The 22,429-nt window shown below is 39.3% G+C and overlaps 63 non-coding genes and 57 pseudogenes across 63 annotated transcripts; all 120 read left to right on the top strand.

Moving 5' to 3' along the window:
* Positions 1–13: 13 nt before the first annotated feature.
* LOC146151499 (5S ribosomal RNA) lies at positions 14–132 on the top strand. The gene has a single exon (XR_014497182.1). It is a non-coding gene; the product is annotated as a 5S ribosomal RNA (ribosomal RNA).
* Positions 133–196: 64 nt separating this feature from the next.
* Positions 197–315, top strand: LOC146151498 (5S ribosomal RNA). Its single transcript, XR_014497561.1, has one exon. It is a non-coding gene; the product is annotated as a 5S ribosomal RNA (ribosomal RNA).
* Positions 316–483: 168 nt separating this feature from the next.
* Positions 484–602, top strand: LOC146151497 (5S ribosomal RNA). Its single transcript, XR_014497550.1, has one exon. It is a non-coding gene; the product is annotated as a 5S ribosomal RNA (ribosomal RNA).
* A 64-nt stretch (positions 603–666) lies between these two features.
* LOC146151496 (5S ribosomal RNA) lies at positions 667–785 on the top strand. Its single transcript, XR_014495623.1, has one exon. It is a non-coding gene; the product is annotated as a 5S ribosomal RNA (ribosomal RNA).
* Positions 786–849: 64 nt separating this feature from the next.
* Positions 850–968, top strand: LOC146151495 (5S ribosomal RNA). Its single transcript, XR_014497943.1, has one exon. It is a non-coding gene; the product is annotated as a 5S ribosomal RNA (ribosomal RNA).
* A 65-nt stretch (positions 969–1,033) lies between these two features.
* On the top strand, positions 1,034–1,152 carry LOC146151494 (5S ribosomal RNA; annotated as a pseudogene).
* Positions 1,153–1,216: 64 nt separating this feature from the next.
* Positions 1,217–1,335, top strand: LOC146151493 (5S ribosomal RNA). Its single transcript, XR_014497942.1, has one exon. It is a non-coding gene; the product is annotated as a 5S ribosomal RNA (ribosomal RNA).
* A 65-nt stretch (positions 1,336–1,400) lies between these two features.
* Positions 1,401–1,519, top strand: LOC146151492 (5S ribosomal RNA; annotated as a pseudogene).
* A 64-nt stretch (positions 1,520–1,583) lies between these two features.
* On the top strand, positions 1,584–1,702 carry LOC146151491 (5S ribosomal RNA; annotated as a pseudogene).
* Positions 1,703–1,775: 73 nt separating this feature from the next.
* LOC146151490 (5S ribosomal RNA) lies at positions 1,776–1,894 on the top strand. Its single transcript, XR_014497539.1, has one exon. It is a non-coding gene; the product is annotated as a 5S ribosomal RNA (ribosomal RNA).
* Positions 1,895–1,958: 64 nt separating this feature from the next.
* On the top strand, positions 1,959–2,077 carry LOC146151489 (5S ribosomal RNA). Its single transcript, XR_014497528.1, has one exon. It is a non-coding gene; the product is annotated as a 5S ribosomal RNA (ribosomal RNA).
* Positions 2,078–2,141: 64 nt separating this feature from the next.
* LOC146151488 (5S ribosomal RNA) lies at positions 2,142–2,260 on the top strand (annotated as a pseudogene).
* A 74-nt stretch (positions 2,261–2,334) lies between these two features.
* On the top strand, positions 2,335–2,453 carry LOC146151487 (5S ribosomal RNA; annotated as a pseudogene).
* A 73-nt stretch (positions 2,454–2,526) lies between these two features.
* On the top strand, positions 2,527–2,645 carry LOC146151486 (5S ribosomal RNA; annotated as a pseudogene).
* A 63-nt stretch (positions 2,646–2,708) lies between these two features.
* LOC146151485 (5S ribosomal RNA) lies at positions 2,709–2,827 on the top strand. The gene has a single exon (XR_014497181.1). It is a non-coding gene; the product is annotated as a 5S ribosomal RNA (ribosomal RNA).
* A 64-nt stretch (positions 2,828–2,891) lies between these two features.
* On the top strand, positions 2,892–3,010 carry LOC146151484 (5S ribosomal RNA). Its single transcript, XR_014498014.1, has one exon. It is a non-coding gene; the product is annotated as a 5S ribosomal RNA (ribosomal RNA).
* A 64-nt stretch (positions 3,011–3,074) lies between these two features.
* Positions 3,075–3,193, top strand: LOC146151483 (5S ribosomal RNA). Its single transcript, XR_014497517.1, has one exon. It is a non-coding gene; the product is annotated as a 5S ribosomal RNA (ribosomal RNA).
* Positions 3,194–3,361: 168 nt separating this feature from the next.
* LOC146151482 (5S ribosomal RNA) lies at positions 3,362–3,480 on the top strand. Its single transcript, XR_014497166.1, has one exon. It is a non-coding gene; the product is annotated as a 5S ribosomal RNA (ribosomal RNA).
* Positions 3,481–3,545: 65 nt separating this feature from the next.
* On the top strand, positions 3,546–3,664 carry LOC146151481 (5S ribosomal RNA; annotated as a pseudogene).
* Positions 3,665–3,729: 65 nt separating this feature from the next.
* LOC146151480 (5S ribosomal RNA) lies at positions 3,730–3,848 on the top strand. The gene has a single exon (XR_014495447.1). It is a non-coding gene; the product is annotated as a 5S ribosomal RNA (ribosomal RNA).
* A 64-nt stretch (positions 3,849–3,912) lies between these two features.
* On the top strand, positions 3,913–4,031 carry LOC146151479 (5S ribosomal RNA). The gene has a single exon (XR_014496429.1). It is a non-coding gene; the product is annotated as a 5S ribosomal RNA (ribosomal RNA).
* A 46-nt stretch (positions 4,032–4,077) lies between these two features.
* On the top strand, positions 4,078–4,196 carry LOC146151478 (5S ribosomal RNA). The gene has a single exon (XR_014497146.1). It is a non-coding gene; the product is annotated as a 5S ribosomal RNA (ribosomal RNA).
* Positions 4,197–4,261: 65 nt separating this feature from the next.
* On the top strand, positions 4,262–4,380 carry LOC146151477 (5S ribosomal RNA; annotated as a pseudogene).
* Positions 4,381–4,454: 74 nt separating this feature from the next.
* LOC146151476 (5S ribosomal RNA) lies at positions 4,455–4,573 on the top strand. Its single transcript, XR_014496491.1, has one exon. It is a non-coding gene; the product is annotated as a 5S ribosomal RNA (ribosomal RNA).
* A 64-nt stretch (positions 4,574–4,637) lies between these two features.
* LOC146151475 (5S ribosomal RNA) lies at positions 4,638–4,756 on the top strand. The gene has a single exon (XR_014497506.1). It is a non-coding gene; the product is annotated as a 5S ribosomal RNA (ribosomal RNA).
* A 64-nt stretch (positions 4,757–4,820) lies between these two features.
* LOC146151474 (5S ribosomal RNA) lies at positions 4,821–4,939 on the top strand (annotated as a pseudogene).
* A 74-nt stretch (positions 4,940–5,013) lies between these two features.
* Positions 5,014–5,133, top strand: LOC146151473 (5S ribosomal RNA; annotated as a pseudogene).
* Positions 5,134–5,207: 74 nt separating this feature from the next.
* On the top strand, positions 5,208–5,326 carry LOC146151472 (5S ribosomal RNA). The gene has a single exon (XR_014498527.1). It is a non-coding gene; the product is annotated as a 5S ribosomal RNA (ribosomal RNA).
* A 64-nt stretch (positions 5,327–5,390) lies between these two features.
* Positions 5,391–5,509, top strand: LOC146151471 (5S ribosomal RNA). The gene has a single exon (XR_014496564.1). It is a non-coding gene; the product is annotated as a 5S ribosomal RNA (ribosomal RNA).
* A 64-nt stretch (positions 5,510–5,573) lies between these two features.
* LOC146151470 (5S ribosomal RNA) lies at positions 5,574–5,692 on the top strand. Its single transcript, XR_014497165.1, has one exon. It is a non-coding gene; the product is annotated as a 5S ribosomal RNA (ribosomal RNA).
* Positions 5,693–5,756: 64 nt separating this feature from the next.
* Positions 5,757–5,875, top strand: LOC146151469 (5S ribosomal RNA; annotated as a pseudogene).
* Positions 5,876–5,939: 64 nt separating this feature from the next.
* On the top strand, positions 5,940–6,058 carry LOC146151468 (5S ribosomal RNA; annotated as a pseudogene).
* A 64-nt stretch (positions 6,059–6,122) lies between these two features.
* On the top strand, positions 6,123–6,241 carry LOC146151467 (5S ribosomal RNA). Its single transcript, XR_014497495.1, has one exon. It is a non-coding gene; the product is annotated as a 5S ribosomal RNA (ribosomal RNA).
* A 64-nt stretch (positions 6,242–6,305) lies between these two features.
* On the top strand, positions 6,306–6,424 carry LOC146151466 (5S ribosomal RNA; annotated as a pseudogene).
* Positions 6,425–6,488: 64 nt separating this feature from the next.
* On the top strand, positions 6,489–6,607 carry LOC146151465 (5S ribosomal RNA; annotated as a pseudogene).
* Positions 6,608–6,671: 64 nt separating this feature from the next.
* On the top strand, positions 6,672–6,790 carry LOC146151464 (5S ribosomal RNA). Its single transcript, XR_014495723.1, has one exon. It is a non-coding gene; the product is annotated as a 5S ribosomal RNA (ribosomal RNA).
* A 74-nt stretch (positions 6,791–6,864) lies between these two features.
* Positions 6,865–6,983, top strand: LOC146151463 (5S ribosomal RNA; annotated as a pseudogene).
* A 65-nt stretch (positions 6,984–7,048) lies between these two features.
* LOC146151462 (5S ribosomal RNA) lies at positions 7,049–7,167 on the top strand (annotated as a pseudogene).
* Positions 7,168–7,241: 74 nt separating this feature from the next.
* On the top strand, positions 7,242–7,360 carry LOC146151461 (5S ribosomal RNA; annotated as a pseudogene).
* A 63-nt stretch (positions 7,361–7,423) lies between these two features.
* Positions 7,424–7,542, top strand: LOC146151460 (5S ribosomal RNA). The gene has a single exon (XR_014497180.1). It is a non-coding gene; the product is annotated as a 5S ribosomal RNA (ribosomal RNA).
* A 64-nt stretch (positions 7,543–7,606) lies between these two features.
* LOC146151459 (5S ribosomal RNA) lies at positions 7,607–7,725 on the top strand. The gene has a single exon (XR_014498013.1). It is a non-coding gene; the product is annotated as a 5S ribosomal RNA (ribosomal RNA).
* A 64-nt stretch (positions 7,726–7,789) lies between these two features.
* LOC146151458 (5S ribosomal RNA) lies at positions 7,790–7,908 on the top strand. The gene has a single exon (XR_014497484.1). It is a non-coding gene; the product is annotated as a 5S ribosomal RNA (ribosomal RNA).
* A 168-nt stretch (positions 7,909–8,076) lies between these two features.
* LOC146151457 (5S ribosomal RNA) lies at positions 8,077–8,195 on the top strand. Its single transcript, XR_014497164.1, has one exon. It is a non-coding gene; the product is annotated as a 5S ribosomal RNA (ribosomal RNA).
* A 65-nt stretch (positions 8,196–8,260) lies between these two features.
* LOC146151456 (5S ribosomal RNA) lies at positions 8,261–8,379 on the top strand (annotated as a pseudogene).
* Positions 8,380–8,444: 65 nt separating this feature from the next.
* On the top strand, positions 8,445–8,563 carry LOC146151455 (5S ribosomal RNA). The gene has a single exon (XR_014495446.1). It is a non-coding gene; the product is annotated as a 5S ribosomal RNA (ribosomal RNA).
* A 64-nt stretch (positions 8,564–8,627) lies between these two features.
* On the top strand, positions 8,628–8,746 carry LOC146151454 (5S ribosomal RNA). Its single transcript, XR_014496428.1, has one exon. It is a non-coding gene; the product is annotated as a 5S ribosomal RNA (ribosomal RNA).
* Positions 8,747–8,792: 46 nt separating this feature from the next.
* LOC146151453 (5S ribosomal RNA) lies at positions 8,793–8,911 on the top strand. The gene has a single exon (XR_014497145.1). It is a non-coding gene; the product is annotated as a 5S ribosomal RNA (ribosomal RNA).
* Positions 8,912–8,976: 65 nt separating this feature from the next.
* On the top strand, positions 8,977–9,095 carry LOC146151452 (5S ribosomal RNA; annotated as a pseudogene).
* Positions 9,096–9,169: 74 nt separating this feature from the next.
* Positions 9,170–9,288, top strand: LOC146151451 (5S ribosomal RNA). Its single transcript, XR_014496490.1, has one exon. It is a non-coding gene; the product is annotated as a 5S ribosomal RNA (ribosomal RNA).
* Positions 9,289–9,352: 64 nt separating this feature from the next.
* On the top strand, positions 9,353–9,471 carry LOC146151450 (5S ribosomal RNA). The gene has a single exon (XR_014497472.1). It is a non-coding gene; the product is annotated as a 5S ribosomal RNA (ribosomal RNA).
* A 64-nt stretch (positions 9,472–9,535) lies between these two features.
* On the top strand, positions 9,536–9,654 carry LOC146151449 (5S ribosomal RNA; annotated as a pseudogene).
* Positions 9,655–9,728: 74 nt separating this feature from the next.
* Positions 9,729–9,848, top strand: LOC146151448 (5S ribosomal RNA; annotated as a pseudogene).
* Positions 9,849–9,922: 74 nt separating this feature from the next.
* Positions 9,923–10,041, top strand: LOC146151447 (5S ribosomal RNA). Its single transcript, XR_014498526.1, has one exon. It is a non-coding gene; the product is annotated as a 5S ribosomal RNA (ribosomal RNA).
* Positions 10,042–10,105: 64 nt separating this feature from the next.
* LOC146151446 (5S ribosomal RNA) lies at positions 10,106–10,224 on the top strand. The gene has a single exon (XR_014496563.1). It is a non-coding gene; the product is annotated as a 5S ribosomal RNA (ribosomal RNA).
* A 64-nt stretch (positions 10,225–10,288) lies between these two features.
* On the top strand, positions 10,289–10,407 carry LOC146151445 (5S ribosomal RNA). The gene has a single exon (XR_014497163.1). It is a non-coding gene; the product is annotated as a 5S ribosomal RNA (ribosomal RNA).
* Positions 10,408–10,471: 64 nt separating this feature from the next.
* Positions 10,472–10,590, top strand: LOC146151444 (5S ribosomal RNA; annotated as a pseudogene).
* A 64-nt stretch (positions 10,591–10,654) lies between these two features.
* On the top strand, positions 10,655–10,773 carry LOC146151443 (5S ribosomal RNA; annotated as a pseudogene).
* Positions 10,774–10,837: 64 nt separating this feature from the next.
* LOC146151442 (5S ribosomal RNA) lies at positions 10,838–10,956 on the top strand. The gene has a single exon (XR_014497460.1). It is a non-coding gene; the product is annotated as a 5S ribosomal RNA (ribosomal RNA).
* A 64-nt stretch (positions 10,957–11,020) lies between these two features.
* On the top strand, positions 11,021–11,139 carry LOC146151441 (5S ribosomal RNA; annotated as a pseudogene).
* Positions 11,140–11,203: 64 nt separating this feature from the next.
* On the top strand, positions 11,204–11,322 carry LOC146151440 (5S ribosomal RNA; annotated as a pseudogene).
* A 64-nt stretch (positions 11,323–11,386) lies between these two features.
* Positions 11,387–11,505, top strand: LOC146151439 (5S ribosomal RNA). The gene has a single exon (XR_014495722.1). It is a non-coding gene; the product is annotated as a 5S ribosomal RNA (ribosomal RNA).
* Positions 11,506–11,579: 74 nt separating this feature from the next.
* On the top strand, positions 11,580–11,698 carry LOC146151438 (5S ribosomal RNA; annotated as a pseudogene).
* Positions 11,699–11,763: 65 nt separating this feature from the next.
* Positions 11,764–11,882, top strand: LOC146151437 (5S ribosomal RNA; annotated as a pseudogene).
* Positions 11,883–11,956: 74 nt separating this feature from the next.
* Positions 11,957–12,075, top strand: LOC146151436 (5S ribosomal RNA). The gene has a single exon (XR_014498662.1). It is a non-coding gene; the product is annotated as a 5S ribosomal RNA (ribosomal RNA).
* Positions 12,076–12,140: 65 nt separating this feature from the next.
* Positions 12,141–12,259, top strand: LOC146151435 (5S ribosomal RNA; annotated as a pseudogene).
* Positions 12,260–12,323: 64 nt separating this feature from the next.
* LOC146151434 (5S ribosomal RNA) lies at positions 12,324–12,442 on the top strand. Its single transcript, XR_014498386.1, has one exon. It is a non-coding gene; the product is annotated as a 5S ribosomal RNA (ribosomal RNA).
* Positions 12,443–12,506: 64 nt separating this feature from the next.
* Positions 12,507–12,625, top strand: LOC146151433 (5S ribosomal RNA). Its single transcript, XR_014495304.1, has one exon. It is a non-coding gene; the product is annotated as a 5S ribosomal RNA (ribosomal RNA).
* Positions 12,626–12,689: 64 nt separating this feature from the next.
* On the top strand, positions 12,690–12,808 carry LOC146151432 (5S ribosomal RNA). The gene has a single exon (XR_014496427.1). It is a non-coding gene; the product is annotated as a 5S ribosomal RNA (ribosomal RNA).
* Positions 12,809–12,854: 46 nt separating this feature from the next.
* On the top strand, positions 12,855–12,973 carry LOC146151431 (5S ribosomal RNA). Its single transcript, XR_014497143.1, has one exon. It is a non-coding gene; the product is annotated as a 5S ribosomal RNA (ribosomal RNA).
* Positions 12,974–13,038: 65 nt separating this feature from the next.
* Positions 13,039–13,157, top strand: LOC146151430 (5S ribosomal RNA; annotated as a pseudogene).
* A 74-nt stretch (positions 13,158–13,231) lies between these two features.
* LOC146151429 (5S ribosomal RNA) lies at positions 13,232–13,350 on the top strand. Its single transcript, XR_014496489.1, has one exon. It is a non-coding gene; the product is annotated as a 5S ribosomal RNA (ribosomal RNA).
* Positions 13,351–13,414: 64 nt separating this feature from the next.
* On the top strand, positions 13,415–13,533 carry LOC146151428 (5S ribosomal RNA). The gene has a single exon (XR_014496016.1). It is a non-coding gene; the product is annotated as a 5S ribosomal RNA (ribosomal RNA).
* Positions 13,534–13,597: 64 nt separating this feature from the next.
* LOC146151427 (5S ribosomal RNA) lies at positions 13,598–13,716 on the top strand (annotated as a pseudogene).
* A 74-nt stretch (positions 13,717–13,790) lies between these two features.
* On the top strand, positions 13,791–13,910 carry LOC146151426 (5S ribosomal RNA; annotated as a pseudogene).
* Positions 13,911–13,984: 74 nt separating this feature from the next.
* Positions 13,985–14,103, top strand: LOC146151425 (5S ribosomal RNA). The gene has a single exon (XR_014498525.1). It is a non-coding gene; the product is annotated as a 5S ribosomal RNA (ribosomal RNA).
* Positions 14,104–14,167: 64 nt separating this feature from the next.
* On the top strand, positions 14,168–14,286 carry LOC146151424 (5S ribosomal RNA). Its single transcript, XR_014496562.1, has one exon. It is a non-coding gene; the product is annotated as a 5S ribosomal RNA (ribosomal RNA).
* Positions 14,287–14,350: 64 nt separating this feature from the next.
* LOC146151423 (5S ribosomal RNA) lies at positions 14,351–14,469 on the top strand. Its single transcript, XR_014497176.1, has one exon. It is a non-coding gene; the product is annotated as a 5S ribosomal RNA (ribosomal RNA).
* A 64-nt stretch (positions 14,470–14,533) lies between these two features.
* On the top strand, positions 14,534–14,652 carry LOC146151422 (5S ribosomal RNA; annotated as a pseudogene).
* A 64-nt stretch (positions 14,653–14,716) lies between these two features.
* Positions 14,717–14,835, top strand: LOC146151421 (5S ribosomal RNA; annotated as a pseudogene).
* Positions 14,836–14,899: 64 nt separating this feature from the next.
* Positions 14,900–15,018, top strand: LOC146151420 (5S ribosomal RNA). The gene has a single exon (XR_014497449.1). It is a non-coding gene; the product is annotated as a 5S ribosomal RNA (ribosomal RNA).
* A 64-nt stretch (positions 15,019–15,082) lies between these two features.
* LOC146151419 (5S ribosomal RNA) lies at positions 15,083–15,201 on the top strand (annotated as a pseudogene).
* A 64-nt stretch (positions 15,202–15,265) lies between these two features.
* Positions 15,266–15,384, top strand: LOC146151418 (5S ribosomal RNA; annotated as a pseudogene).
* Positions 15,385–15,448: 64 nt separating this feature from the next.
* LOC146151417 (5S ribosomal RNA) lies at positions 15,449–15,567 on the top strand (annotated as a pseudogene).
* A 74-nt stretch (positions 15,568–15,641) lies between these two features.
* Positions 15,642–15,760, top strand: LOC146151416 (5S ribosomal RNA). Its single transcript, XR_014497033.1, has one exon. It is a non-coding gene; the product is annotated as a 5S ribosomal RNA (ribosomal RNA).
* A 74-nt stretch (positions 15,761–15,834) lies between these two features.
* On the top strand, positions 15,835–15,953 carry LOC146151415 (5S ribosomal RNA; annotated as a pseudogene).
* Positions 15,954–16,018: 65 nt separating this feature from the next.
* On the top strand, positions 16,019–16,137 carry LOC146151414 (5S ribosomal RNA; annotated as a pseudogene).
* Positions 16,138–16,211: 74 nt separating this feature from the next.
* Positions 16,212–16,330, top strand: LOC146151413 (5S ribosomal RNA). Its single transcript, XR_014498651.1, has one exon. It is a non-coding gene; the product is annotated as a 5S ribosomal RNA (ribosomal RNA).
* A 65-nt stretch (positions 16,331–16,395) lies between these two features.
* On the top strand, positions 16,396–16,514 carry LOC146151412 (5S ribosomal RNA; annotated as a pseudogene).
* A 64-nt stretch (positions 16,515–16,578) lies between these two features.
* On the top strand, positions 16,579–16,697 carry LOC146151411 (5S ribosomal RNA). The gene has a single exon (XR_014498385.1). It is a non-coding gene; the product is annotated as a 5S ribosomal RNA (ribosomal RNA).
* Positions 16,698–16,761: 64 nt separating this feature from the next.
* Positions 16,762–16,880, top strand: LOC146151410 (5S ribosomal RNA; annotated as a pseudogene).
* Positions 16,881–16,945: 65 nt separating this feature from the next.
* LOC146151409 (5S ribosomal RNA) lies at positions 16,946–17,064 on the top strand (annotated as a pseudogene).
* Positions 17,065–17,138: 74 nt separating this feature from the next.
* LOC146151408 (5S ribosomal RNA) lies at positions 17,139–17,257 on the top strand. Its single transcript, XR_014498524.1, has one exon. It is a non-coding gene; the product is annotated as a 5S ribosomal RNA (ribosomal RNA).
* Positions 17,258–17,321: 64 nt separating this feature from the next.
* On the top strand, positions 17,322–17,440 carry LOC146151407 (5S ribosomal RNA). The gene has a single exon (XR_014496561.1). It is a non-coding gene; the product is annotated as a 5S ribosomal RNA (ribosomal RNA).
* Positions 17,441–17,504: 64 nt separating this feature from the next.
* Positions 17,505–17,623, top strand: LOC146151406 (5S ribosomal RNA). The gene has a single exon (XR_014497175.1). It is a non-coding gene; the product is annotated as a 5S ribosomal RNA (ribosomal RNA).
* A 64-nt stretch (positions 17,624–17,687) lies between these two features.
* Positions 17,688–17,806, top strand: LOC146151405 (5S ribosomal RNA; annotated as a pseudogene).
* Positions 17,807–17,870: 64 nt separating this feature from the next.
* On the top strand, positions 17,871–17,989 carry LOC146151404 (5S ribosomal RNA; annotated as a pseudogene).
* Positions 17,990–18,053: 64 nt separating this feature from the next.
* Positions 18,054–18,172, top strand: LOC146151403 (5S ribosomal RNA). The gene has a single exon (XR_014497438.1). It is a non-coding gene; the product is annotated as a 5S ribosomal RNA (ribosomal RNA).
* Positions 18,173–18,236: 64 nt separating this feature from the next.
* LOC146151402 (5S ribosomal RNA) lies at positions 18,237–18,355 on the top strand (annotated as a pseudogene).
* A 64-nt stretch (positions 18,356–18,419) lies between these two features.
* On the top strand, positions 18,420–18,538 carry LOC146151401 (5S ribosomal RNA; annotated as a pseudogene).
* Positions 18,539–18,603: 65 nt separating this feature from the next.
* On the top strand, positions 18,604–18,722 carry LOC146151400 (5S ribosomal RNA). The gene has a single exon (XR_014496216.1). It is a non-coding gene; the product is annotated as a 5S ribosomal RNA (ribosomal RNA).
* A 65-nt stretch (positions 18,723–18,787) lies between these two features.
* On the top strand, positions 18,788–18,906 carry LOC146151399 (5S ribosomal RNA; annotated as a pseudogene).
* Positions 18,907–18,970: 64 nt separating this feature from the next.
* On the top strand, positions 18,971–19,089 carry LOC146151398 (5S ribosomal RNA). Its single transcript, XR_014498384.1, has one exon. It is a non-coding gene; the product is annotated as a 5S ribosomal RNA (ribosomal RNA).
* A 64-nt stretch (positions 19,090–19,153) lies between these two features.
* On the top strand, positions 19,154–19,272 carry LOC146151397 (5S ribosomal RNA; annotated as a pseudogene).
* A 65-nt stretch (positions 19,273–19,337) lies between these two features.
* Positions 19,338–19,456, top strand: LOC146151396 (5S ribosomal RNA; annotated as a pseudogene).
* A 74-nt stretch (positions 19,457–19,530) lies between these two features.
* Positions 19,531–19,649, top strand: LOC146151395 (5S ribosomal RNA). The gene has a single exon (XR_014498523.1). It is a non-coding gene; the product is annotated as a 5S ribosomal RNA (ribosomal RNA).
* Positions 19,650–19,713: 64 nt separating this feature from the next.
* LOC146151394 (5S ribosomal RNA) lies at positions 19,714–19,832 on the top strand. Its single transcript, XR_014496560.1, has one exon. It is a non-coding gene; the product is annotated as a 5S ribosomal RNA (ribosomal RNA).
* A 64-nt stretch (positions 19,833–19,896) lies between these two features.
* On the top strand, positions 19,897–20,015 carry LOC146151393 (5S ribosomal RNA). Its single transcript, XR_014497174.1, has one exon. It is a non-coding gene; the product is annotated as a 5S ribosomal RNA (ribosomal RNA).
* Positions 20,016–20,079: 64 nt separating this feature from the next.
* LOC146151392 (5S ribosomal RNA) lies at positions 20,080–20,198 on the top strand (annotated as a pseudogene).
* A 64-nt stretch (positions 20,199–20,262) lies between these two features.
* On the top strand, positions 20,263–20,381 carry LOC146151391 (5S ribosomal RNA; annotated as a pseudogene).
* A 64-nt stretch (positions 20,382–20,445) lies between these two features.
* On the top strand, positions 20,446–20,564 carry LOC146151390 (5S ribosomal RNA). The gene has a single exon (XR_014497427.1). It is a non-coding gene; the product is annotated as a 5S ribosomal RNA (ribosomal RNA).
* Positions 20,565–20,628: 64 nt separating this feature from the next.
* Positions 20,629–20,747, top strand: LOC146151389 (5S ribosomal RNA; annotated as a pseudogene).
* A 64-nt stretch (positions 20,748–20,811) lies between these two features.
* Positions 20,812–20,930, top strand: LOC146151388 (5S ribosomal RNA; annotated as a pseudogene).
* A 64-nt stretch (positions 20,931–20,994) lies between these two features.
* Positions 20,995–21,113, top strand: LOC146151387 (5S ribosomal RNA; annotated as a pseudogene).
* Positions 21,114–21,187: 74 nt separating this feature from the next.
* LOC146151386 (5S ribosomal RNA) lies at positions 21,188–21,306 on the top strand. The gene has a single exon (XR_014497031.1). It is a non-coding gene; the product is annotated as a 5S ribosomal RNA (ribosomal RNA).
* A 74-nt stretch (positions 21,307–21,380) lies between these two features.
* LOC146151385 (5S ribosomal RNA) lies at positions 21,381–21,499 on the top strand (annotated as a pseudogene).
* Positions 21,500–21,564: 65 nt separating this feature from the next.
* LOC146151384 (5S ribosomal RNA) lies at positions 21,565–21,683 on the top strand (annotated as a pseudogene).
* Positions 21,684–21,757: 74 nt separating this feature from the next.
* On the top strand, positions 21,758–21,876 carry LOC146151383 (5S ribosomal RNA). Its single transcript, XR_014498640.1, has one exon. It is a non-coding gene; the product is annotated as a 5S ribosomal RNA (ribosomal RNA).
* Positions 21,877–21,941: 65 nt separating this feature from the next.
* LOC146151382 (5S ribosomal RNA) lies at positions 21,942–22,060 on the top strand (annotated as a pseudogene).
* A 64-nt stretch (positions 22,061–22,124) lies between these two features.
* Positions 22,125–22,243, top strand: LOC146151381 (5S ribosomal RNA). The gene has a single exon (XR_014498383.1). It is a non-coding gene; the product is annotated as a 5S ribosomal RNA (ribosomal RNA).
* Positions 22,244–22,307: 64 nt separating this feature from the next.
* Positions 22,308–22,426, top strand: LOC146151380 (5S ribosomal RNA; annotated as a pseudogene).
* The last annotated feature ends 3 nt before the right edge of the window (positions 22,427–22,429 follow it).

Here is a 22,429-nt window from a genome sequence, read left to right as displayed (position 1 = left end):
GTTGACCAATACTGTCCACGACCATACCAGGTTGAATGCACCCGATCTCGTCCGATCTCGGAAGTTAAGCAACGTCGGGATTGGTTAGTACTTGGATGGGTGACCGCCTAGGAATACCAATTGTCGTAGGCGCAATATGATTTATTTAAGTTTTTACATTTTTAAATAGATTAGACCATAAATGTTGACGATTACTGTCTACGACCATACCAGGTTGAATGCACCCGATCTCGTCCGATCTCGGAAGTTAAGCAACGTCGGGATTGGTTAGTACTTGGATGGGTGACCGCCTAGGAATACCAATTGTCGTAGGCAAAATAAGATTTATTTAAGTTTTTACATTTTTAAATAGATTAGACCAAAAAATGTTGACCAATACTGGCTACGACCATACCTAGGAATACCAATTGTCGTAGGCATAATATCATTTATTTAAGTTTTTACATTTTTAAATAGATTAGACCATAAATGTTGACCAATACTGTCTACGACCATACCAGGTTGAATGCACCCGATCTCGTCCGATCTCGGAAGTTAAGCAACGTCGGGATTGGTTAGTACTTGGATGGGTGACCGCCTAGGAATACCAATTGTCGTAGGCACAATATGATTTATTTAAGTTTTTGCATTTTTAATTAGATTAGACCATAAATGTTGACGATTACTGTCTACGACCATACCAGGTTGAATGCACCCGATCTCGTCCGATCTCGGAAGTTAAGCAACGTCGGGATTGGCTAGTACTTGGATGGGTGACCGCCTAGGAATACCAATTGTCGTAGGCATAATATCATTTATTTAAGTTTTTACATTTTTAAATAGATTAGACCATAAATGTTGACCAATAATGTCTACGACCATACCAGGTTGAATGCACCCGATCTCGTCCGATCTCGGAAGTTAAGCAACGTCGGGATTGGTTAGTACTTGGATGGGTGACGGCCTAGGAATACCAATTGTCGTAGGCAAAATATGATTTATTTAAGTTTTTACATTTTTAAATAGATTAGACCAAAAAATGTTGACAAATACTGGCTACGAACATACCAGGTTGAATGCACCCGATCTCGTCCGATCTCGGAAGTTAAGCAACGTCGGGATTGGCTAGTACTTGGATGGGTGACCGCCTAGGAATACCAATTGTCGTAGGCATAATATCATTTATTTAAGTTTTTACATTTTTAAATAGATTAGACCATAAATGTTGACCAATAATGTCTACGACCATACCAGGTTGAATGCACCCGATCTCGTCCGATCTCGGAAGTTAAGCAACGTCGGGATTGGTTAGTACTTGGATGGGTGACGGCCTAGGAATACCAATTGTCGTAGGCAAAATATGATTTATTTAAGTTTTTACATTTTTAAATAGATTAGACCAAAAAATGTTGACAAATACTGGCTACGAACATACCAGGTTGAATGCACCCGATCTCGTCCGATCTCGGAAGTTAAGCAACGTCGGGATTGGTTAGTACTTGGATGGGTGACCGCCTAGGAATACCAATTGTCGTAGGTAAATATGATTTATTTAAGTTTTTACATTTTTAAATAGATTAGACCAAAAAATGTTGACCAATACTGGCTACGACCAAACCAGATTGAATGCACCCGATCTCGTCCGATCTCGGAAGTTAAGCAACATCGGGATTGGTTGCTACTTGGATGGGTGACCACCTAGGAATACCAATTGTCATAGGCAAAATATTATTTTTAAAATATATTTAAATGTTAGCATTTTAAAGATTTTAGACCAAAAAATGTTTACCAACACTGTCTACGACCATACCAGGTTGAATGCACCCGATCTCGTCCGATCTCGGAAGTTAAGCAACGTCGGGATTGGTTAGTACTTGGATGGGTGACCGCCTAGGAATACCAATTGTCGTAGGCACAATATGATTTGTTTAAGTTTTTACATTTTTAAATAGATTAGACCATAAATGTTGACCAATACTGTCTACGACCATACCAGGTTGAATGCACCCGATCTCGTCCGATCTCGGAAGTTAAGCAACGTCGGGATTGGTTAGTACTTGGATGGGTGACCGCCTAGGAATACCAATTGTCGTAGGCAAAATATGATTTATTTAAGTTTTTACTTTTTTAAATAGATTAGACGTAAAATGTTGAGAAATACTGCTTACGACCATACCAGGTTGAATGCACCCGATCTCGTCCGATCTCGGAAGTTAAGCAACGTCGGGATTGGTTAGTACTTGGATGGGTGACCGTATAGGAATTCCAATTGTCATAGACAAAATATGATTTATAAAATATATTTAAATGTTAACATTTTTGAAGATTTTAGACCAAAAAATGTTGACCAATACTGTCTACGACCATACCAGGTTGAATGCACCCGATCTCGTCCGATCTCGGAAGTTAAGCAACATCGGGATTGGTTGCTACTTGGATGGGTGACCGCCTAGGAATACCAATTGTCATAGGCAAAATATTATTTTTAAAATGTATTTAAATGTTAGCATTTTAAAGATTTTAGACCAAAAAATGTTTACCAACACTGTCTACGACCATACCAGGTTCAATGCACCCGATCTCGTCCGATCTCGGAAGTTAAGCAACGTCGGGATTGGTTAGTACTTGGATGGGTGACCGCCTAGGAATACCAATTGTCTTAGGCACAAAATGATTTATTTAAATTTTACATTTTTAAATAGATTAGACCATAAATGTTGACCAATACTGTCCACGACCATACCAGGTTGAATGCACCCGATCTCGTCCGATCTCGGAAGTTAAGCAACGTCGGGATTGGTTAGTACTTGGATGGGTGACCGCCTAGGAATACCAATTGTCGTAGGCGCAATATGATTTATTTAAGTTTTTACATTTTTAAATAGATTAGACCATAAATGTTGACGATTACTGTCTACGACCATACCAGGTTGAATGCACCCGATCTCGTCCGATCACGGAAGTTAAGCAACGTCGGGATTGGTTAGTACTTGGATGGGTGACCGCCTAGGAATACCAATTGTCGTAGGCGCAATATGATTTATTTAAGTTTTTACATTTTTAAATAGATTAGACCATAAATGTTGACGATTACTGTCTACGACCATACCAGGTTGAATGCACCCGATCTCGTCCGATCTCGGAAGTTAAGCAACGTCGGGATTGGTTAGTACTTGGATGGGTGACCGCCTAGGAATACCAATTGTCGTAGGCAAAATAAGATTTATTTAAGTTTTTTCATTTTTAAATAGATTAGACCAAAAAATGTTGACCAATACTGGCTACGACCATACCTAGGAATACCAATTGTCGTAGGCATAATATCATTTATTTAAGTTTTTACATTTTTAAATAGATTAGACCATAAATGTTGACCAATACTGTCTACGACCATACCAGGTTGAATGCACCCGATCTCGTCCGATCTCGGAAGTTAAGCAACGTCGGGATTGGTTAGTACTTGGATGGGTGACCGCCTAGGAATACCAATTTTCGTAGGCAAAATATGATCTATTTAAGTTTTTACATTTTTAAATAGATTAGACCAAAAAATGTTGACCAATACTGGCTACGAACACACCAGGTTGAATGCACCCGATCTCGTCCGATCTCGGAAGATAAGCAACGTCGGGATTGGTTAGTACTTGGATGGGTTACCGCCTAGGAATACCAATTGTCGTAGGCAAAATATGATTTATTTAAGTTTTTACATTTTTAAATAGATTAGACCAAAAAATGTTGACCAATACTGGCTACGACCATACCAGGTTGAATGCACCCGATCTCGTCCGATCTCGGAAGTTAAGCAACTTCGGGATTGGTTAGTACTTGGATGGGTGACCGCCTAGGAATACCAATTGTCGTAGGCACAATATGATTTGTTTAAGTTTTTACATTTTTAAATAGATTAGACCATAAATGTTGACCAATACTTTCTACGACCATACCAGGTTGAATGCACCCGATCTCGTCCGATCTCGGAAGTTAAGCAACGTCGGGATTGGTTAGTACTTGGATGGGTGACCGCCTAGGAATACCAATTGTCGTAGGCAAAATATGATTTATTTAAGTTTTTACTTTTTAATATTGAGAAATACTGCTTACGACCATACCAGGTTGAATGCACCCGATCTCGTCCGATTTCGGATGTTAAGCAACTTCGGGATTGGTTAGTACTTGGATGGGTGACCGCCTAGGAATACCAATTGTCGTAGGCACAATATGATTTATTTAAGTTTTTACATTTTTAAATAGATTAGACCATAAAATGTTGACCAATACTGGCTACGAACATACCAGGTTGAATGCACCCGATTCGCGTCCGATCTCGGAAGTTAAGCAACGTCGGGTTGGTTGGTACTTAGATGGGTGACCGCCTAGGAATACCAATTGTCATAGGCAAAATATGATTTTTAAAATATATTTAAATGTTAACATTTTTAAAGATTTTAGACCAAAAAATATTGACCAATACTGCCTACGACCATACCAGGTTGAATGCACCCGATCTCGTCCGATCTCGGAAGTTACGCAACATCGGGATTGGTTAGTACTTGGATGGGTGACCGCCTAGGAATACCAATTGTCGTAGGCACAATATGATTTATTTAAGTTTTTACATTTTTAAATAGATTAGACCATAAATGTTGACCAATACTGTCTACGACCATACCAGGTTGAATGCACCCGATCTCGTCCGATCTCGGAAGTTAAGCAACGTCGGGATTGGTTAGTACTTGGATGGGTGACCGCCTAGGAATACCAATTGTCGTAGGCAAAATATGATTTATTTATGTTTTTACTTTTTTAAATAGATTAGACATAAAATGTTGAGAAATACTGCTTACGACCATACCAGGTTGAATGCACCCGATCTCGTCCGATCTCGGAAGTTACGCAACGTCGGGATTGGTTAGTACTTGGATGGGTGACCGCATAGGAATTCCAATTGTCATAAGCAAAATATGATTTATAAAATATATTTAAATGTTAACATTTTTAAAGATTTTAGACCATAAAATGTTGACCAATACCGTCTATGACCATACCAGGTTGAATGCACCGGATCTCGTCCGATGTCGGAAGTTAAGCAACGTCGGGATTGGTTAGTACTTGGATGGGTGACGGGCCTAGGAATACCAATTGTCATAGGCAAAATATGATTTTTAACATATATTTAAATGTTAAAATTTTTAAAGATTTTAGACCAAAAAATGTCGACCAATACTGTCTACGACCATACCAGGTTGAATGCACCCGATCTCGTCCGATCTCGGAAGTTAAGCAACATCGGGATTGGTTGCTACTTGGATGGGTGACCGCCTAGGAATACCAATTGTCGTAGGCACAATATGATTTATTTAAGTTTTTACATTTTTAAATAGATTAGACCATAAATGTTGACCAAAACTGTCTACGACCATACCAGGTTGAATGCACCCGATCTCGTCCGATCTCGGAAGTTAAGCAACGTCGGGATTGGTTAGTACTTGGATGGGTGACCGCCTAGGAATACCAAGTGTCGTAGGCACAATATGATTTGTTTAAGTTTTTACATTTTTAAATAGATTAGACCATAAATGTTGACCAATACTGTCTACGACCATACCAGGTTGAATGCACCCGATCTCGTCCGATCTCGGAAGTTAAGCAACGTCGGGATTGGTTAGTACTTGGATGGGTGACCGCCTAGGAATACCAATTTTCGTAGGCAAAATATGATTTATTTAAGTTTTTACTTTTTTAAATAGATTAGACGTAAAATGTTGAGAAATACTGCTTACGACCATACCAGGTTGAATGCACCGGATCTCGTCCGATCTCGGAAGTTAAGCAACATCGGGATTGGTTGCTACTTGGATGGGTGACCGCATAGGAATACCAATTGTCGTAGGCAAAATATGATTTATTTAAGTTTTTACTTTTTTAATTAGATTAGACATAAAATGTTGAGAAATACTGCTTTCGACCATACCAGGTTGAATGCACCCGATCTCGTCCGATCTCGGATGTTAAGCAACATCGGGATTGGTTGCTACTTGGATGGGTGACCGCCTAGGAATACCAATTGTCGTAGGCACAATATGATTTATTTAAGTTTTTACATTTTTAAATAGATTAGACCATAAATGTTGACCAATACTGTCTACGACCATACCAGGTTGAATGCACCCGATCTCGTCCGATCTCGGAAGTTAAGCAACGTCGGGATTGGTTAGTACTTGGATGGGTGACCGCCTAGGAATACCAATTGTCGTAGGCAAAATATGATTTATTTAAGTTTTTACTTTTTTAAATAGATTTGACATAAAATGTTGAGAAATACTGCTTACGACCATACCAGGTTGAATGCACCCGATCTCGTCCGATCTCGGAAGTTAAGCAACATCGGGATTGGTTGCTACTTGGATGGGTGACCGCATAGGAATACCAATTGTCGTAGGCAAAATATGATTTATTTAAGTTTTTACTTTTTTAATTAGATTAGACATAAAATGTTGAGAAATACTGCTTTCGACCATACCAGGTTGAATGCACCCGATCTCGTCCGATCTCGGATGTTAAGCAACATCGGGATTGGTTGCTACTTGGATGGGTGACCGCCTAGGAATACCAATTGTCGTAGGCACAATATGATTTATTTAAGTTTTTACATTTTTAAATAGATTAGACCATAAATGTTGACCAATACTGTCTACGACCATACCAGGTTGAATGCACCCGATCTCGTCCGATCTCGGAAGTTAAGCAACTTTGGGATTGGTTAGTACTTGGATGGGTGACCGCCTAGGAATACCAATTGTCATAGGCAAAATATGATTTTTAAAATATAATTAAATGGTAACATTTTTAAAGATTTTAGACCAAAAAATGTTGACCAATACTGTCTACGACCATACTAGGTTGAATGCACCCGATCTCGTCCGATCTCGGAAGTTAAGCAACATCGGGATTGGTTGCTACTTGGATGGGTGACCGCATAGGAATACCAATTGTCGTAGGCACAATATGATTTAGTTAAGTTTTTACATTTTTAAATAGATTAGACCATAAAATGTTGACCAATACTGGCTACGAACACACCAAGTTGAATGCACCCGATTCGCGTCCGATCTCGGAAGTTAAGCAACGTCGGGTTGGTTGGTACTTAGATGGGTGACCGCCTAGGAATACCAATTGTCATAGGCAAAATATGATTTTTAAAATATATTTAAATGTTCACATTTTTAAAGATTTTAGACCAAAAAATATTGACCAATACTGCCTACGACCATACCAGGTTCAATGCACCCGATCTCGTCCGATCTCGGAAGTTAAGCAACGTCGGGATTGGTTAGTACTTGGATGGGTGACCGCCTAGGAATACCAATTGTCTTAGGCACAAAATGATTTATTTAAATTTTACATTTTTAAATAGATTAGACCATAAATGTTGACCAATACTGTCCACGACCATACCAGGTTGAATGCACCCGATCTCGTCCGATCTCGGAAGTTAAGCAACGTCGGGATTGGTTAGTACTTGGATGGGTGACCGCCTAGGAATACCAATTGTCGTAGGCGCAATATGATTTATTTAAGTTTTTACATTTTTAAATAGATTAGACCATAAATGTTGACGATTACTGTCTACGACCATACCAGGTTGAATGCACCCGATCTCGTCCGATCACGGAAGTTAAGCAACGTCGGGATTGGTTAGTACTTGGATGGGTGACCGCCTAGGAATACCAATTGTCGTAGGCGCAATATGATTTATTTAAGTTTTTACATTTTTAAATAGATTAGACCATAAATGTTGACGATTACTGTCTACGACCATACCAGGTTGAATGCACCCGATCTCGTCCGATCTCGGAAGTTAAGCAACGTCGGGATTGGTTAGTACTTGGATGGGTGACCGCCTAGGAATACCAATTGTCGTAGGCAAAATAAGATTTATTTAAGTTTTTACATTTTTAAATAGATTAGACCAAAAAATGTTGACCAATACTGGCTACGACCATACCTAGGAATACCAATTGTCGTAGGCATAATATCATTTATTTAAGTTTTTACATTTTTAAATAGATTAGACCATAAATGTTGACCAATACTGTCTACGACCATACCAGGTTGAATGCACCCGATCTCGTCCGATCTCGGAAGTTAAGCAACGTCGGGATTGGTTAGTACTTGGATGGGTGACCGCCTAGGAATACCAATTTTCGTAGGCAAAATATGATCTATTTAAGTTTTTACATTTTTAAATAGATTAGACCAAAAAATGTTGACCAATACTGGCTACGAACACACCAGGTTGAATGCACCCGATCTCGTCCGATCTCGGAAGATAAGCAACGTCGGGATTGGTTAGTACTTGGATGGGTTACCGCCTAGGAATACCAATTGTCGTAGGCAAAATATGATTTATTTAAGTTTTTACATTTTTAAATAGATTAGACCAAAAAATGTTGACCAATACTGGCTACGACCATACCAGGTTGAATGCACCCGATCTCGTCCGATCTCGGAAGTTAAGCAACTTCGGGATTGGTTAGTACTTGGATGGGTGACCGCCTAGGAATACCAATTGTCGTAGGCACAATATGATTTGTTTAAGTTTTTACATTTTTAAATAGATTAGACCATAAATGTTGACCAATACTTTCTACGACCATACCAGGTTGAATGCACCCGATCTCGTCCGATCTCGGAAGTTAAGCAACGTCGGGATTGGTTAGTACTTGGATGGGTGACCGCCTAGGAATACCAATTGTCGTAGGCAAAATATGATTTATTTAAGTTTTTACTTTTTAATATTGAGAAATACTGCTTACGACCATACCAGGTTGAATGCACCCGATCTCGTCCGATTTCGGATGTTAAGCAACTTCGGGATTGGTTAGTACTTGGATGGGTGACCGCCTAGGAATACCAATTGTCGTAGGCACAATATGATTTATTTAAGTTTTTACATTTTTAAATAGATTAGACCATAAAATGTTGACCAATACTGGCTACGAACATACCAGGTTGAATGCACCCGATTCGCGTCCGATCTCGGAAGTTAAGCAACGTCGGGTTGGTTGGTACTTAGATGGGTGACCGCCTAGGAATACCAATTGTCATAGGCAAAATATGATTTTTAAAATATATTTAAATGTTAACATTTTTAAAGATTTTAGACCAAAAAATATTGACCAATACTGCCTACGACCATACCAGGTTGAATGCACCCGATCTCGTCCGATCTCGGAAGTTACGCAACATCGGGATTGGTTAGTACTTGGATGGGTGACCGCCTAGGAATACCAATTGTCGTAGGCACAATATGATTTATTTAAGTTTTTACATTTTTAAATAGATTAGACCATAAATGTTGACCAATACTGTCTACGACCATACCAGGTTGAATGCACCCGATCTCGTCCGATCTCGGAAGTTAAGCAACGTCGGGATTGGTTAGTACTTGGATGGGTGACCGCCTAGGAATACCAATTGTCGTAGGCAAAATATGATTTATTTATGTTTTTACTTTTTTAAATAGATTAGACATAAAATGTTGAGAAATACTGCTTACGACCATACCAGGTTGAATGCACCCGATCTCGTCCGATCTCGGAAGTTACGCAACGTCGGGATTGGTTAGTACTTGGATGGGTGACCGCATAGGAATTCCAATTGTCATAAGCAAAATATGATTTATAAAATATATTTAAATGTTAACATTTTTAAAGATTTTAGACCATAAAATGTTGACCAATACCGTCTATGACCATACCAGGTTGAATGCACCGGATCTCGTCCGATGTCGGAAGTTAAGCAACGTCGGGATTGGTTAGTACTTGGATGGGTGACGGGCCTAGGAATACCAATTGTCATAGGCAAAATATGATTTTTAACATATATTTAAATGTTAAAATTTTTAAAGATTTTAGACCAAAAAATGTCGACCAATACTGTCTACGACCATACCAGGTTGAATGCACCCGATCTCGTCCGATCTCGGAAGTTAAGCAACATCGGGATTGGTTGCTACTTGGATGGGTGACCGCCTAGGAATACCAATTGTCGTAGGCACAATATGATTTATTTAAGTTTTTACATTTTTAAATAGATTAGACCATAAATGTTGACCAAAACTGTCTACGACCATACCAGGTTGAATGCACCCGATCTCGTCCGATCTCGGAAGTTAAGCAACGTCGGGATTGGTTAGTACTTGGATGGGTGACCGCCTAGGAATACCAAGTGTCGTAGGCACAATATGATTTGTTTAAGTTTTTACATTTTTAAATAGATTAGACCATAAATGTTGACCAATACTGTCTACGACCATACCAGGTTGAATGCACCCGATCTCGTCCGATCTCGGAAGTTAAGCAACGTCGGGATTGGTTAGTACTTGGATGGGTGACCGCCTAGGAATACCAATTTTCGTAGGCAAAATATGATTTATTTAAGTTTTTACTTTTTTAAATAGATTAGACGTAAAATGTTGAGAAATACTGCTTACGACCATACCAGGTTGAATGCACCGGATCTCGTCCGATCTCGGAAGTTAAGCAACATCGGGATTGGTTGCTACTTGGATGGGTGACCGCATAGGAATACCAATTGTCGTAGGCAAAATATGATTTATTTAAGTTTTTACTTTTTTAATTAGATTAGACATAAAATGTTGAGAAATACTGCTTTCGACCATACCAGGTTGAATGCACCCGATCTCGTCCGATCTCGGATGTTAAGCAACATCGGGATTGGTTGCTACTTGGATGGGTGACCGCCTAGGAATACCAATTGTCGTAGGCACAATATGATTTATTTAAGTTTTTACATTTTTAAATAGATTAGACCATAAATGTTGACCAATACTGTCTACGACCATACCAGGTTGAATGCACCCGATCTCGTCCGATCTCGGAAGTTAAGCAACGTCGGGATTGGTTAGTACTTGGATGGGTGACCGCCTAGGAATACCAATTGTCGTAGGCAAAATATGATTTATTTAAGTTTTTACTTTTTTAAATAGATTTGACATAAAATGTTGAGAAATACTGCTTACGACCATACCAGGTTGAATGCACCCGATCTCGTCCGATCTCGGAAGTTAAGCAACATCGGGATTGGTTGCTACTTGGATGGGTGACCGCATAGGAATACCAATTGTCGTAGGCAAAATATGATTTATTTAAGTTTTTACTTTTTTAATTAGATTAGACATAAAATGTTGAGAAATACTGCTTTCGACCATACCAGGTTGAATGCACCCGATCTCGTCCGATCTCGGATGTTAAGCAACATCGGGATTGGTTGCTACTTGGATGGGTGACCGCCTAGGAATACCAATTGTCGTAGGCACAATATGATTTATTTAAGTTTTTACATTTTTAAATAGATTAGACCATAAATGTTGACCAATACTGTCTACGACCATACCAGGTTGAATGCACCCGATCTCGTCCGATCTCGGAAGTTAAGCAACTTTGGGATTGGTTAGTACTTGGATGGGTGACCGCCTAGGAATACCAATTGTCATAGGCAAAATATGATTTTTAAAATATAATTAAATGGTAACATTTTTAAAGATTTTAGACCAAAAAATGTTGACCAATACTGTCTACGACCATACTAGGTTGAATGCACCCGATCTCGTCCGATCTCGGAAGTTAAGCAACATCGGGATTGGTTGCTACTTGGATGGGTGACCGCATAGGAATACCAATTGTCGTAGGCACAATATGATTTAGTTAAGTTTTTACATTTTTAAATAGATTAGACCATAAAATGTTGACCAATACTGGCTACGAACACACCAAGTTGAATGCACCCGATTCGCGTCCGATCTCGGAAGTTAAGCAACGTCGGGTTGGTTGGTACTTAGATGGGTGACCGCCTAGGAATACCAATTGTCATAGGCAAAATATGATTTTTAAAATATATTTAAATGTTCACATTTTTAAAGATTTTAGACCAAAAAATATTGACCAATACTGCCTACGACCATACCAGGTTGAATGCACCCGATCTCGTCCGATCTCGGAAGTTAAGCAACGTCGGGATTGGTTAGTACTTGGATGGGTGACCGCCTAGGAATACCAATTGTCGTAGGCAAAATATGATTTATTTAAGTTTTTACATTTTTAAATAGATTAGACCAAAAAATGTTGACCAATACTGGCTACGACCATACCAGGTTGAATGCACCCGATCTCGTCCGATCTCGGAAGTTAAGCAACGTCTGGATTGGTTAGTACTTGTATGGGTGACCGCCTAGGAATACCAATTGTCGTAGGCACAATATGATTTATTTAAGTTTTTACATTTTTAAATAGGTTAGACCATAAAGGTTGACCAATACTGTCTACGAACATACCAGGTTGAATGCACCCGATCTCGTCCGATCTCGGAAGTTAAGCAACGTCGGGATTGGTTTGTACTTGGATGGGTGACCGCCTAGGAATACCAATTGTCGTAGGCACAATATGATTTATTTAAGTTTTTACATTTTTAAATAGATTAGACCATAAATGTTGACCAATACCGACTACGACCATACCAGGTTGAATGCACCCGATCTCGTCCGATCTCGGAAGTTAAGCAACTTCGGGATTGGTTAGTACTTGGATGGGTGACCGCCTAGGAATACCAATTGTCGTAGGCACAATATGATTTGTTTAAGTTTTTACATTTTTAAATAGATTAGACCATAAATGTTGACCAATACTTTCTACGACCATACCAGGTTGAATGCACCCGATCTCGTCCGATCTCGGAAGTTAAGCAACGTCGGGATTGGTTAGTACTTGGATGGGTGACCGCCTAGGAATACCAATTGTCGTAGGCAAAATATGATTTATTTAAGTTTTTACTTTTTAATATTGAGAAATACTGCTTACGACCATACCAGGTTGAATGCACCCGATCTCGTCCGATTTCGGATGTTAAGCAACTTCGGGATTGGTTAGTACTTGGATGGGTGACCGCCTAGGAATACCAATTGTCGTAGGCACAATATGATTTATTTAAGTTTTTACATTTTTAAATAGATTAGACCATAAAATGTTGACCAATACTGGCTACGAACATACCAGGTTGAATGCACCCGATTCGCGTCCGATCTCGGAAGTTAAGCAACGTCGGGTTGGTTGGTACTTAGATGGGTGACCGCCTAGGAATACCAATTGTCATAGGCAAAATATGATTTTTAAAATATATTTAAATGTTAACATTTTTAAAGATTTCAGACCAAAAAATATTGACCAATACTGCCTACGACCATACCAGGTTGAATGCACCCGATCTCGTCCGATCTCGGAAGTTACGCAACATCGGGATTGGTTAGTACTTGGATGGGTGACCGCCTAGGAATACCAATTGTCGTAGGCACAATATGATTTATTTAAGTTTTTACATTTTTAAATAGATTAGACCATAAATGTTGACCAATACTGTCTATGACCATACCTGGTTGAATGCACCCGATCTCGTCCGATCTCGGAAGTTAAGCAACGTCGGGATTGGTTAGTACTTGGATGGGTGACCGCCTAGGAATACCAATTGTCGTAGGCAAAATATGATTTATTTATGTTTTTACTTTTTTAAATAGATTAGACATAAAATGTTGAGAAATACTGCTTACGACCATACCAGGTTGAATGCACCCGATCTCGTCCGATCTCGGAAGTTACGCAACGTCGGGATTGGTTAGTACTTGGATGGGTGACCGCATAGGAATTCCAATTGTCATAAGCAAAATATGATTTATAAAATATATTTAAATGTTAACATTTTTAAAGATTTTAGACCATAAAATGTTGACCAATACCGTCTATGACCATACCAGGTTGAATGCACCGGATCTCGTCCGATGTCGGAAGTTAAGCAACGTCAGGATTGGTTAGTACTTGGATGGGTGACGGGCCTAGGAATACCAATTGTCATAGGCAAAATATGATTTTTAACATATATTTAAATGTTAAAATTTTTAAAGATTTTAGACCAAAAAATGTCGACCAATACTGTCTACGACCATACCAGGTTGAATGCACCCGATCTCGTCCGATCTCGGAAGTTAAGCAACATCGGGATTGGTTGCTACTTGGATGGGTGACCGCCTAGGAATACCAATTGTCGTAGGCACAATATGATTTATTTAAGTTTTTACATTTTTAAATAGCTTAGACCATAAATGTTGACCAAAACTGTCTACGACCATACCAGGTTGAATGCACCCGATCTCGTCCGATCTCGGAAGTTAAGCAACGTCGGGATTGGTTAGTACTTGGATGGGTGACCGCCTAGGAATACCAAGTGTCGTAGGCACAATATGATTTGTTTAAGTTTTTACATTTTTAAATAGATTAGACCATAAATGTTGACCAATACTGTCTACGACCATACCAGGTTGAATGCACCCGATCTCGTCCGATCTCGGAAGTTAAGCAACGTCGGGATTGGTTAGTACTTGGATGGGTGACCGCCTAGGAACACCAATTTTCGTAGGCAAAATATGATTTATTTAAGTTTTTACTTTTTTAAATAGATTAGACGTAAAATGTTGAGAAATACTGCTTACGACCATACCAGGTTGAATGCACCCGATCTCGTCCGATCTCGGAAGTTAAGCAACATCGGGATTGGTTGCTACTTGGATGGGTGACCGCATAGGAATACCAATTGTCGTAGGCAAAATATGATTTATTTAAGTTTTTACTTTTTTAATTAGATTAGACATAAAATGTTGAGAAATACTGCTTTCGACCATACCAGGTTGAATGCACCCGATCTCGTCCGATCTCGGATGTTAAGCAACATCGGGATTGGTTGCTACTTGGATGGGTGACCGCCTAGGAATACCAATTGTCGTAGGCACAATATGATTTATTTAAGTTTTTACATTTTTAAATAGATTAGACCATAAATGTTGACCAATACTGTCTACGACCATACCAGGTTGAATGCACCCGATCTCGTCCGATCTCGGAAGTTAAGCAACGTCGGGATTGGTTAGTACTTGGATGGGTGACCGCCTAGGAATACCAATTGTCGTAGGCAAAATATGATTTATTTAAGTTTTTACTTTTTTAAATAGATTAGACATAAAATGTTGAGAAATACTGCTTACGACCATACCAGGTTGAATGCACCCGATCTCGTCCGATCTCGGAAGTTAAGCAACATCGGGATTGGTTGCTACTTGGATGGGTGACCGCATAGGAATACCAATTGTCGTAGGCAAAATATGATTTATTTAAGTTTTTACTTTTTTAATTAGATTAGACATAAAATGTTGAGAAATACTGCTTTCGACCATACCAGGTTGAATGCACCCGATCTCGTCCGATCTCGGATGTTAAGCAACATCGGGATTGGTTGCTACTTGGATGGGTGACCGCCTAGGAATACCAATTGTCGTAGGCACAATATGATTTATTTAAGTTTTTACATTTTTAAATAGATTAGACCATAAATGTTGACCAATACTGTCTACGACCATACCAGGTTGAATGCACCCGATCTCGTCCGATCTCGGAAGTTAAGCAACGTCGGGATTGGTTAGTACTTGGATGGTTGACCGCATAGGAATTCCAATTGTCATAGGCAAAATATGATTCATAAAATATATTTAAATGTTAACATTTTTAAAGATTTTAGACCAAAAAATGTTGACCAATACTGTCTACGACCACACCAGGTTGAATGCACCCGATCTCGTCCGATCTCGGAAGTTAAGCAACTTTGGGATTGGTTAGTACTTGGATGGGTGACCGCCTAGGAATACCAATTGTCATAGGCAAAATATGATTTTTAAAATATAATTAAATGGTAACATTTTTAAAGATTTTAGACCAAAAAATGTTGACCAATACTGTCTACGACCATACTAGGTTGAATGCACCCGATCTCGTCCGATCTCGGAAGTTAAGCAACATCGGGATTGGTTGCTACTTGGATGGGTGACCGCATAGGAATACCAATTGTCGTAGGCACAATATGATTTAGTTAAGTTTTTACATTTTTAAATAGATTAGACCATAAAATGTTGACCAATACTGGCTACGAACACACCAAGTTGAATGCACCCGATTCGCGTCCGATCTCGGAAGTTAAGCAACGTCGGGTTGGTTGGTACTTAGATGGGTGACCGCCTAGGAATACCAATTGTCATAGGCAAAATATGATTTTTAAAATATATTTAAATGTTCACATTTTTAAAGATTTTAGACCAAAAAATATTGACCACTACTGCCTACGACCATACCAGGTTGAATGCACCCGATCTCGTCCGATCTCGGAAGTTAAGCAACGTCGGGATTGGTTAGTACTTGGATGGGTGACCGCCTAGGAATACCAATTGTCGTAGGCAAAATATGATTTATTTAAGTTTTTACATTTTTAAATAGATTAGACCAAAAAATGTTGACCAATACTGGCTACGACCATACCAGGTTGAATGCACCCGATCTCGTCCGATCTCGGAAGTTAAGCAACGTCTGGATTGGTTAGTACTTGTATGGGTGACCGCCTAGGAATACCAATTGTCGTAGGCACAATATGATTTATTTAAGTTTTTACATTTTTAAATAGGTTAGACCATAAAGGTTGACCAATACTGTCTACGAACATACCAGGTTGAATGCACCCGATCTCGTCCGATCTCGGAAGTTAAGCAACGTCGGGATTGGTTTGTACTTGGATGGGTGACCGCCTAGGAATACCAATTGTCGTAGGCACAATATGATTTATTTAAGTTTTTACATTTTTAAATAGATTAGACCATAAATGTTGACCAATACCGACTACGACCATACCAGGTTGAATGCATCCGATCTCGTCCGATCTCGGAAGTTAAGCAACATCGGGATTGGTTGCTACTTGGATGGGTGACCGCATAGGAATACCAATTGTCGTAGGCACAATATGATTTATTAAAGTTTTTACATTTTTAAATAGATTAGACCATAAAATGTTGATCAATACTGTCTACGACCATACCAGGTTGAATGCACCCGACCTCGTCCGATCTCGGAAGTTAAGCAACGTCGGGATTGGTTAGTACTTGGATGGTTGACCGCATAGGAATTCCAATTTTCATAGGCAAAATATGATTCATAAAATATATTTAAATGTTAACATTTTTAAAGATTTTAGACCAAAAAATGTTGACCAATACTGTCTACGACCATACCAGGTTGAATGCACCCGATCTCGTCCGATCTCGGAAGTTAAGCAACATCGGGATTGGTTGCTACTTGGATGGGTGACCGCCTAGGAATACCAATTGTCGTAGGCACAATATGATTTATTTAAGTTTTTACATTTTTAAATAGCTTAGACCATAAATGTTGACCAAAACTGTCTACGACCATACCAGGTTGAATGCACCCGATCTCGTCCGATCTCGGAAGTTAAGCAACGTCGGGATTGGTTAGTACTTGGATGGGTGACCGCCTAGGAATACCAAGTGTCGTAGGCACAATATGATTTGTTTAAGTTTTTACATTTTTAAATAGATTAGACCATAAATGTTGACCAATACTGTCTACGACCATACCAGGTTGAATGCACCCGATCTCGTCCGATCTCGGAAGTTAAGCAACGTCGGGATTGGTTAGTACTTGGATGGGTGACCGCCTAGGAACACCAATTTTCGTAGGCAAAATATGATTTATTTAAGTTTTTACTTTTTTAAATAGATTAGACGTAAAATGTTGAGAAATACTGCTTACGACCATACCAGGTTGAATGCACCCGATCTCGTCCGATCTCGGAAGTTAAGCAACATCGGGATTGGTTGCTACTTGGATGGGTGACCGCATAGGAATACCAATTGTCGTAGGCAAAATATGATTTATTTAAGTTTTTACTTTTTTAATTAGATTAGACATAAAATGTTGAGAAATACTGCTTTCGACCATACCAGGTTGAATGCACCCGATCTCGTCCGATCTCGGATGTTAAGCAACATCGGGATTGGTTGCTACTTGGATGGGTGACCGCCTAGGAATACCAATTGTCGTAGGCACAATATGATTTATTTAAGTTTTTACATTTTTAAATAGATTAGACCATAAATGTTGACCAATACTGTCTACGACCATACCAGGTTGAATGCACCCGATCTCGTCCGATCTCGGAAGTTAAGCAACGTCGGGATTGGTTAGTACTTGGATGGGTGACCGCCTAGGAATACCAATTGTCGTAGGCAAAATATGATTTATTTAAGTTTTTACTTTTTTAAATAGATTAGACATAAAATGTTGAGAAATACTGCTTACGACCATACCAGGTTGAATGCACCCGATCTCGTCCGATCTCGGAAGTTAAGCAACATCGGGATTGGTTGCTACTTGGATGGGTGACCGCATAGGAATACCAATTGTCGTAGGCAAAATATGATTTATTTAAGTTTTTACTTTTTTAATTAGATTAGACATAAAATGTTGAGAAATACTGCTTTCGACCATACCAGGTTGAATGCACCCGATCTCGTCCGATCTCGGATGTTAAGCAACATCGGGATTGGTTGCTACTTGGATGGGTGACCGCCTAGGAATACCAATTGTCGTAGGCACAATATGATTTATTTAAGTTTTTACATTTTTAAATAGATTAGACCAAAAAATGTTGACCAATACTGGCTACGACCATACCAGGTTGAATGCACCCGATCTCGTCCGATCTCGGAAGTTAAGCAACGTCGGGATTGGTTAGTACTTGGATGGGTGACCGCCTAGGAATACCAATTGTCGTAGGCAAAATATGATTTATTTAAGTTTTTACATTTTTAAATAGATTAGACCAAAAAATGTTGACCAATACTGGCTACGACCATACCAGGTTGAATGCACCCGATCTCGTCCGATCTCGGAAGTTAAGCAACGTCTGGATTGGTTAGTACTTGTATGGGTGACCGCCTAGGAATACCAATTGTCGTAGGCACAATATGATTTATTTAAGTTTTTACATTTTTAAATAGGTTAGACCATAAAGGTTGACCAATACTGTCTACGAACATACCAGGTTGAATGCACCCGATCTCGTCCGATCTCGGAAGTTAAGCAACGTCGGGATTGGTTTGTACTTGGATGGGTGACCGCCTAGGAATACCAATTGTCGTAGGCACAATATGATTTATTTAAGTTTTTACATTTTTAAATAGATTAGACCATAAATGTTGACCAATACCGACTACGACCATACCAGGTTGAATGCATCCGATCTCGTCCGATCTCGGAAGTTAAGCAACATCGGGATTGGTTGCTACTTGGATGGGTGACCGCATAGGAATACCAATTGTCGTAGGCACAATATGATTTATTAAAGTTTTTACATTTTTAAATAGATTAGACCATAAAATGTTGATCAATACTGTCTACGACCATACCAGGTTGAATGCACCCGACCTCGTCCGATCTCGGAAGTTAAGCAACGTCGGGATTGGTTAGTACTTGGATGGTTGACCGCATAGGAATTCCAATTTTCATAGGCAAAATATGATTCATAAAATATATTTAAATGTTAACATTTTTAAAGATTTTAGACCAAAAAATGTTGACCAATACTGTCTACGACCATACCAGGTTGAATGCACCCGATCTCGTCCGATCTCGGAAGTTAAGCAACATCGGGATTGGTTGCTACTTGGATGGGTGACCGCCTAGGAATACCAATTGTCGTAGGCACAATATGATTTATTTAAGTTTTTACATTTTTAAATAGCTTAGACCATAAATGTTGACCAAAACTGTCTACGACCATACCAGGTTGAATGCACCCGATCTCGTCCGATCTCGGAAGTTAAGCAACGTCGGGATTGGTTAGTACTTGGATGGGTGACCGCCTAGGAATACCAAGTGTCGTAGGCACAATATGATTTGTTTAAGTTTTTACATTTTTAAATAGATTAGACCATAAATGTTGACCAATACTGTCTACGACCATACCAGGTTGAATGCACCCGATCTCGTCCGATCTCGGAAGTTAAGCAACGTCGGGATTGGTTAGTACTTGGATGGGTGACCGCCTAGGAACACCAATTTTCGTAGGCAAAATATGATTTATTTAAGTTTTTACTTTTTTAAATAGATTAGACGTAAAATGTTGAGAAATACTGCTTACGACCATACCAGGTTGAATGCACCCGATCTCGTCCGATCTCGGAAGTTAAGCAACATCGGGATTGGTTGCTACTTGGATGGGTGACCGCATAGGAATACCAATTGTCGTAGGCAAAATATGATTTATTTAAGTTTTTACTTTTTTAATTAGATTAGACATAAAATGTTGAGAAATACTGCTTTCGACCATACCAGGTTGAATGCACCCGATCTCGTCCGATCTCGGATGTTAAGCAACATCGGGATTGGTTGCTACTTGGATGGGTGACCGCCTAGGAATACCAATTGTCGTAGGCACAATATGATTTATTTAAGTTTTTACATTTTTAAATAGATTAGACCATAAATGTTGACCAATACTGTCTACGACCATACCAGGTTGAATGCACCCGATCTCGTCCGATCTCGGAAGTTAAGCAACGTCGGGATTGGTTAGTACTTGGATGGGTGACCGCCTAGGAATACCAATTGTCGTAGGCAAAATATGATTTATTTAAGTTTTTACTTTTTTAAATAGATTAGACATAAAATGTTGAGAAATACTGCTTACGACCATACCAGGTTGAATGCACCCGATCTCGTCCGATCTCGGAAGTTAAGCAACATCGGGATTGGTTGCTACTTGGATGGGTGACCGCATAGGAATACCAATTGTCGTAGGCAAAATATGATTTATTTAAGTTTTTACTTTTTTAATTAGATTAGACATAAAATGTTGAGAAATACTGCTTTCGACCATACCAGGTTGAATGCACCCGATCTCGTCCGATCTCGGATGTTAAGCAACATCGGGATTGGTTGCTACTTGGATGGGTGACCGCCTAGGAATACCAATTGTCGTAGGCACAATATGATTTATTTAAGTTTTTACATTTTTAAATAGATTAGACCATAAATGTTGACCAATACTGTCTACGACCATACCAGGTTGAATGCACCCGATCTCGTCCGATCTCGGAAGTTAAGCAACGTCGGGATTGGTTAGTACTTGGATGGTTGACCGCATAGGAATTCCAATTGTCATAGGCAAAATATGATTCATAAAATATATTTAAATGTTAACATTTTTAAAGATTTTAGACCAAAAAATGTTGACCAATACTGTCTACGACCACACCAGGTTGAATGCACCCGATCTCGTCCGATCTCGGAAGTTAAGCAACTTTGGGATTGGTTAGTACTTGGATGGGTGACCGCCTAGGAATACCAATTGTCATAGGCAAAATATGATTTTTAAAATATAATTAAATGGTAACATTTTTAAAGATTTTAGACCAAAAAATGTTGACCAATACTGTCTACGACCATACTAGGTTGAATGCACCCGATCTCGTCCGATCTCGGAAGTTAAGCAACATCGGGATTGGTTGCTACTTGGATGGGTGACCGCATAGGAATACCAATTGTCGTAGGCACAATATGATTTAGTTAAGTTTTTACATTTTTAAATAGATTAGACCATAAAATGTTGACCAATACTGGCTACGAACACACCAAGTTGAATGCACCCGATTCGCGTCCGATCTCGGAAGTTAAGCAACGTCGGGTTGGTTGGTACTTAGATGGGTGACCGCCTAGGAATACCAATTGTCATAGGCAAAATATGATTTTTAAAATATATTTAAATGTTCACATTTTTAAAGATTTTAGACCAAAAAATATTGACCACTACTGCCTACGACCATACCAGGTTGAATGCACCCGATCTCGTCCGATCTCGGAAGTTAAGCAACGTCGGGATTGGTTAGTACTTGGATGGGTGACCGCCTAGGAATACCAATTGTCGTAGGCAAAATATGATTTATTTAAGTTTTTACATTTTTAAATAGATTAGACCAAAAAATGTTGACCAATACTGGCTACGACCATACCAGGTTGAATGCACCCGATCTCGTCCGATCTCGGAAGTTAAGCAACGTCTGGATTGGTTAGTACTTGTATGGGTGACCGCCTAGGAATACCAATTGTCGTAGGCACAATATGATTTATTTAAGTTTTTACATTTTTAAATAGGTTAGACCATAAAGGTTGACCAATACTGTCTACGAACATACCAGGTTGAATGCACCCGATCTCGTCCGATCTCGGAAGTTAAGCAACGTCGGGATTGGTTTGTACTTGGATGGGTGACCGCCTAGGAATACCAATTGTCGTAGGCACAATATGATTTATTTAAGTTTTTACATTTTTAAATAGATTAGACCATAAATGTTGACCAATACCGACTACGACCATACCAGGTTGAATGCATCCGATCTCGTCCGATCTCGGAAGTTAAGCAACATCGGGATTGGTTGCTACTTGGATGGGTGACCGCATAGGAATACCAATTGTCGTAGGCACAA

The sequence above is a fragment of the Ascidiella aspersa genome, chromosome 4, assembly GCF_963924565.1.
Source record: "Ascidiella aspersa chromosome 4, kaAscAspe10.2, whole genome shotgun sequence".
Taxonomy (NCBI): Eukaryota; Metazoa; Chordata; class Ascidiacea; order Phlebobranchia; family Ascidiidae; genus Ascidiella; species Ascidiella aspersa.
Note: the sequence above shows the minus strand (reverse complement) of the source record. Positions and strands in the feature narration are given on the sequence as shown.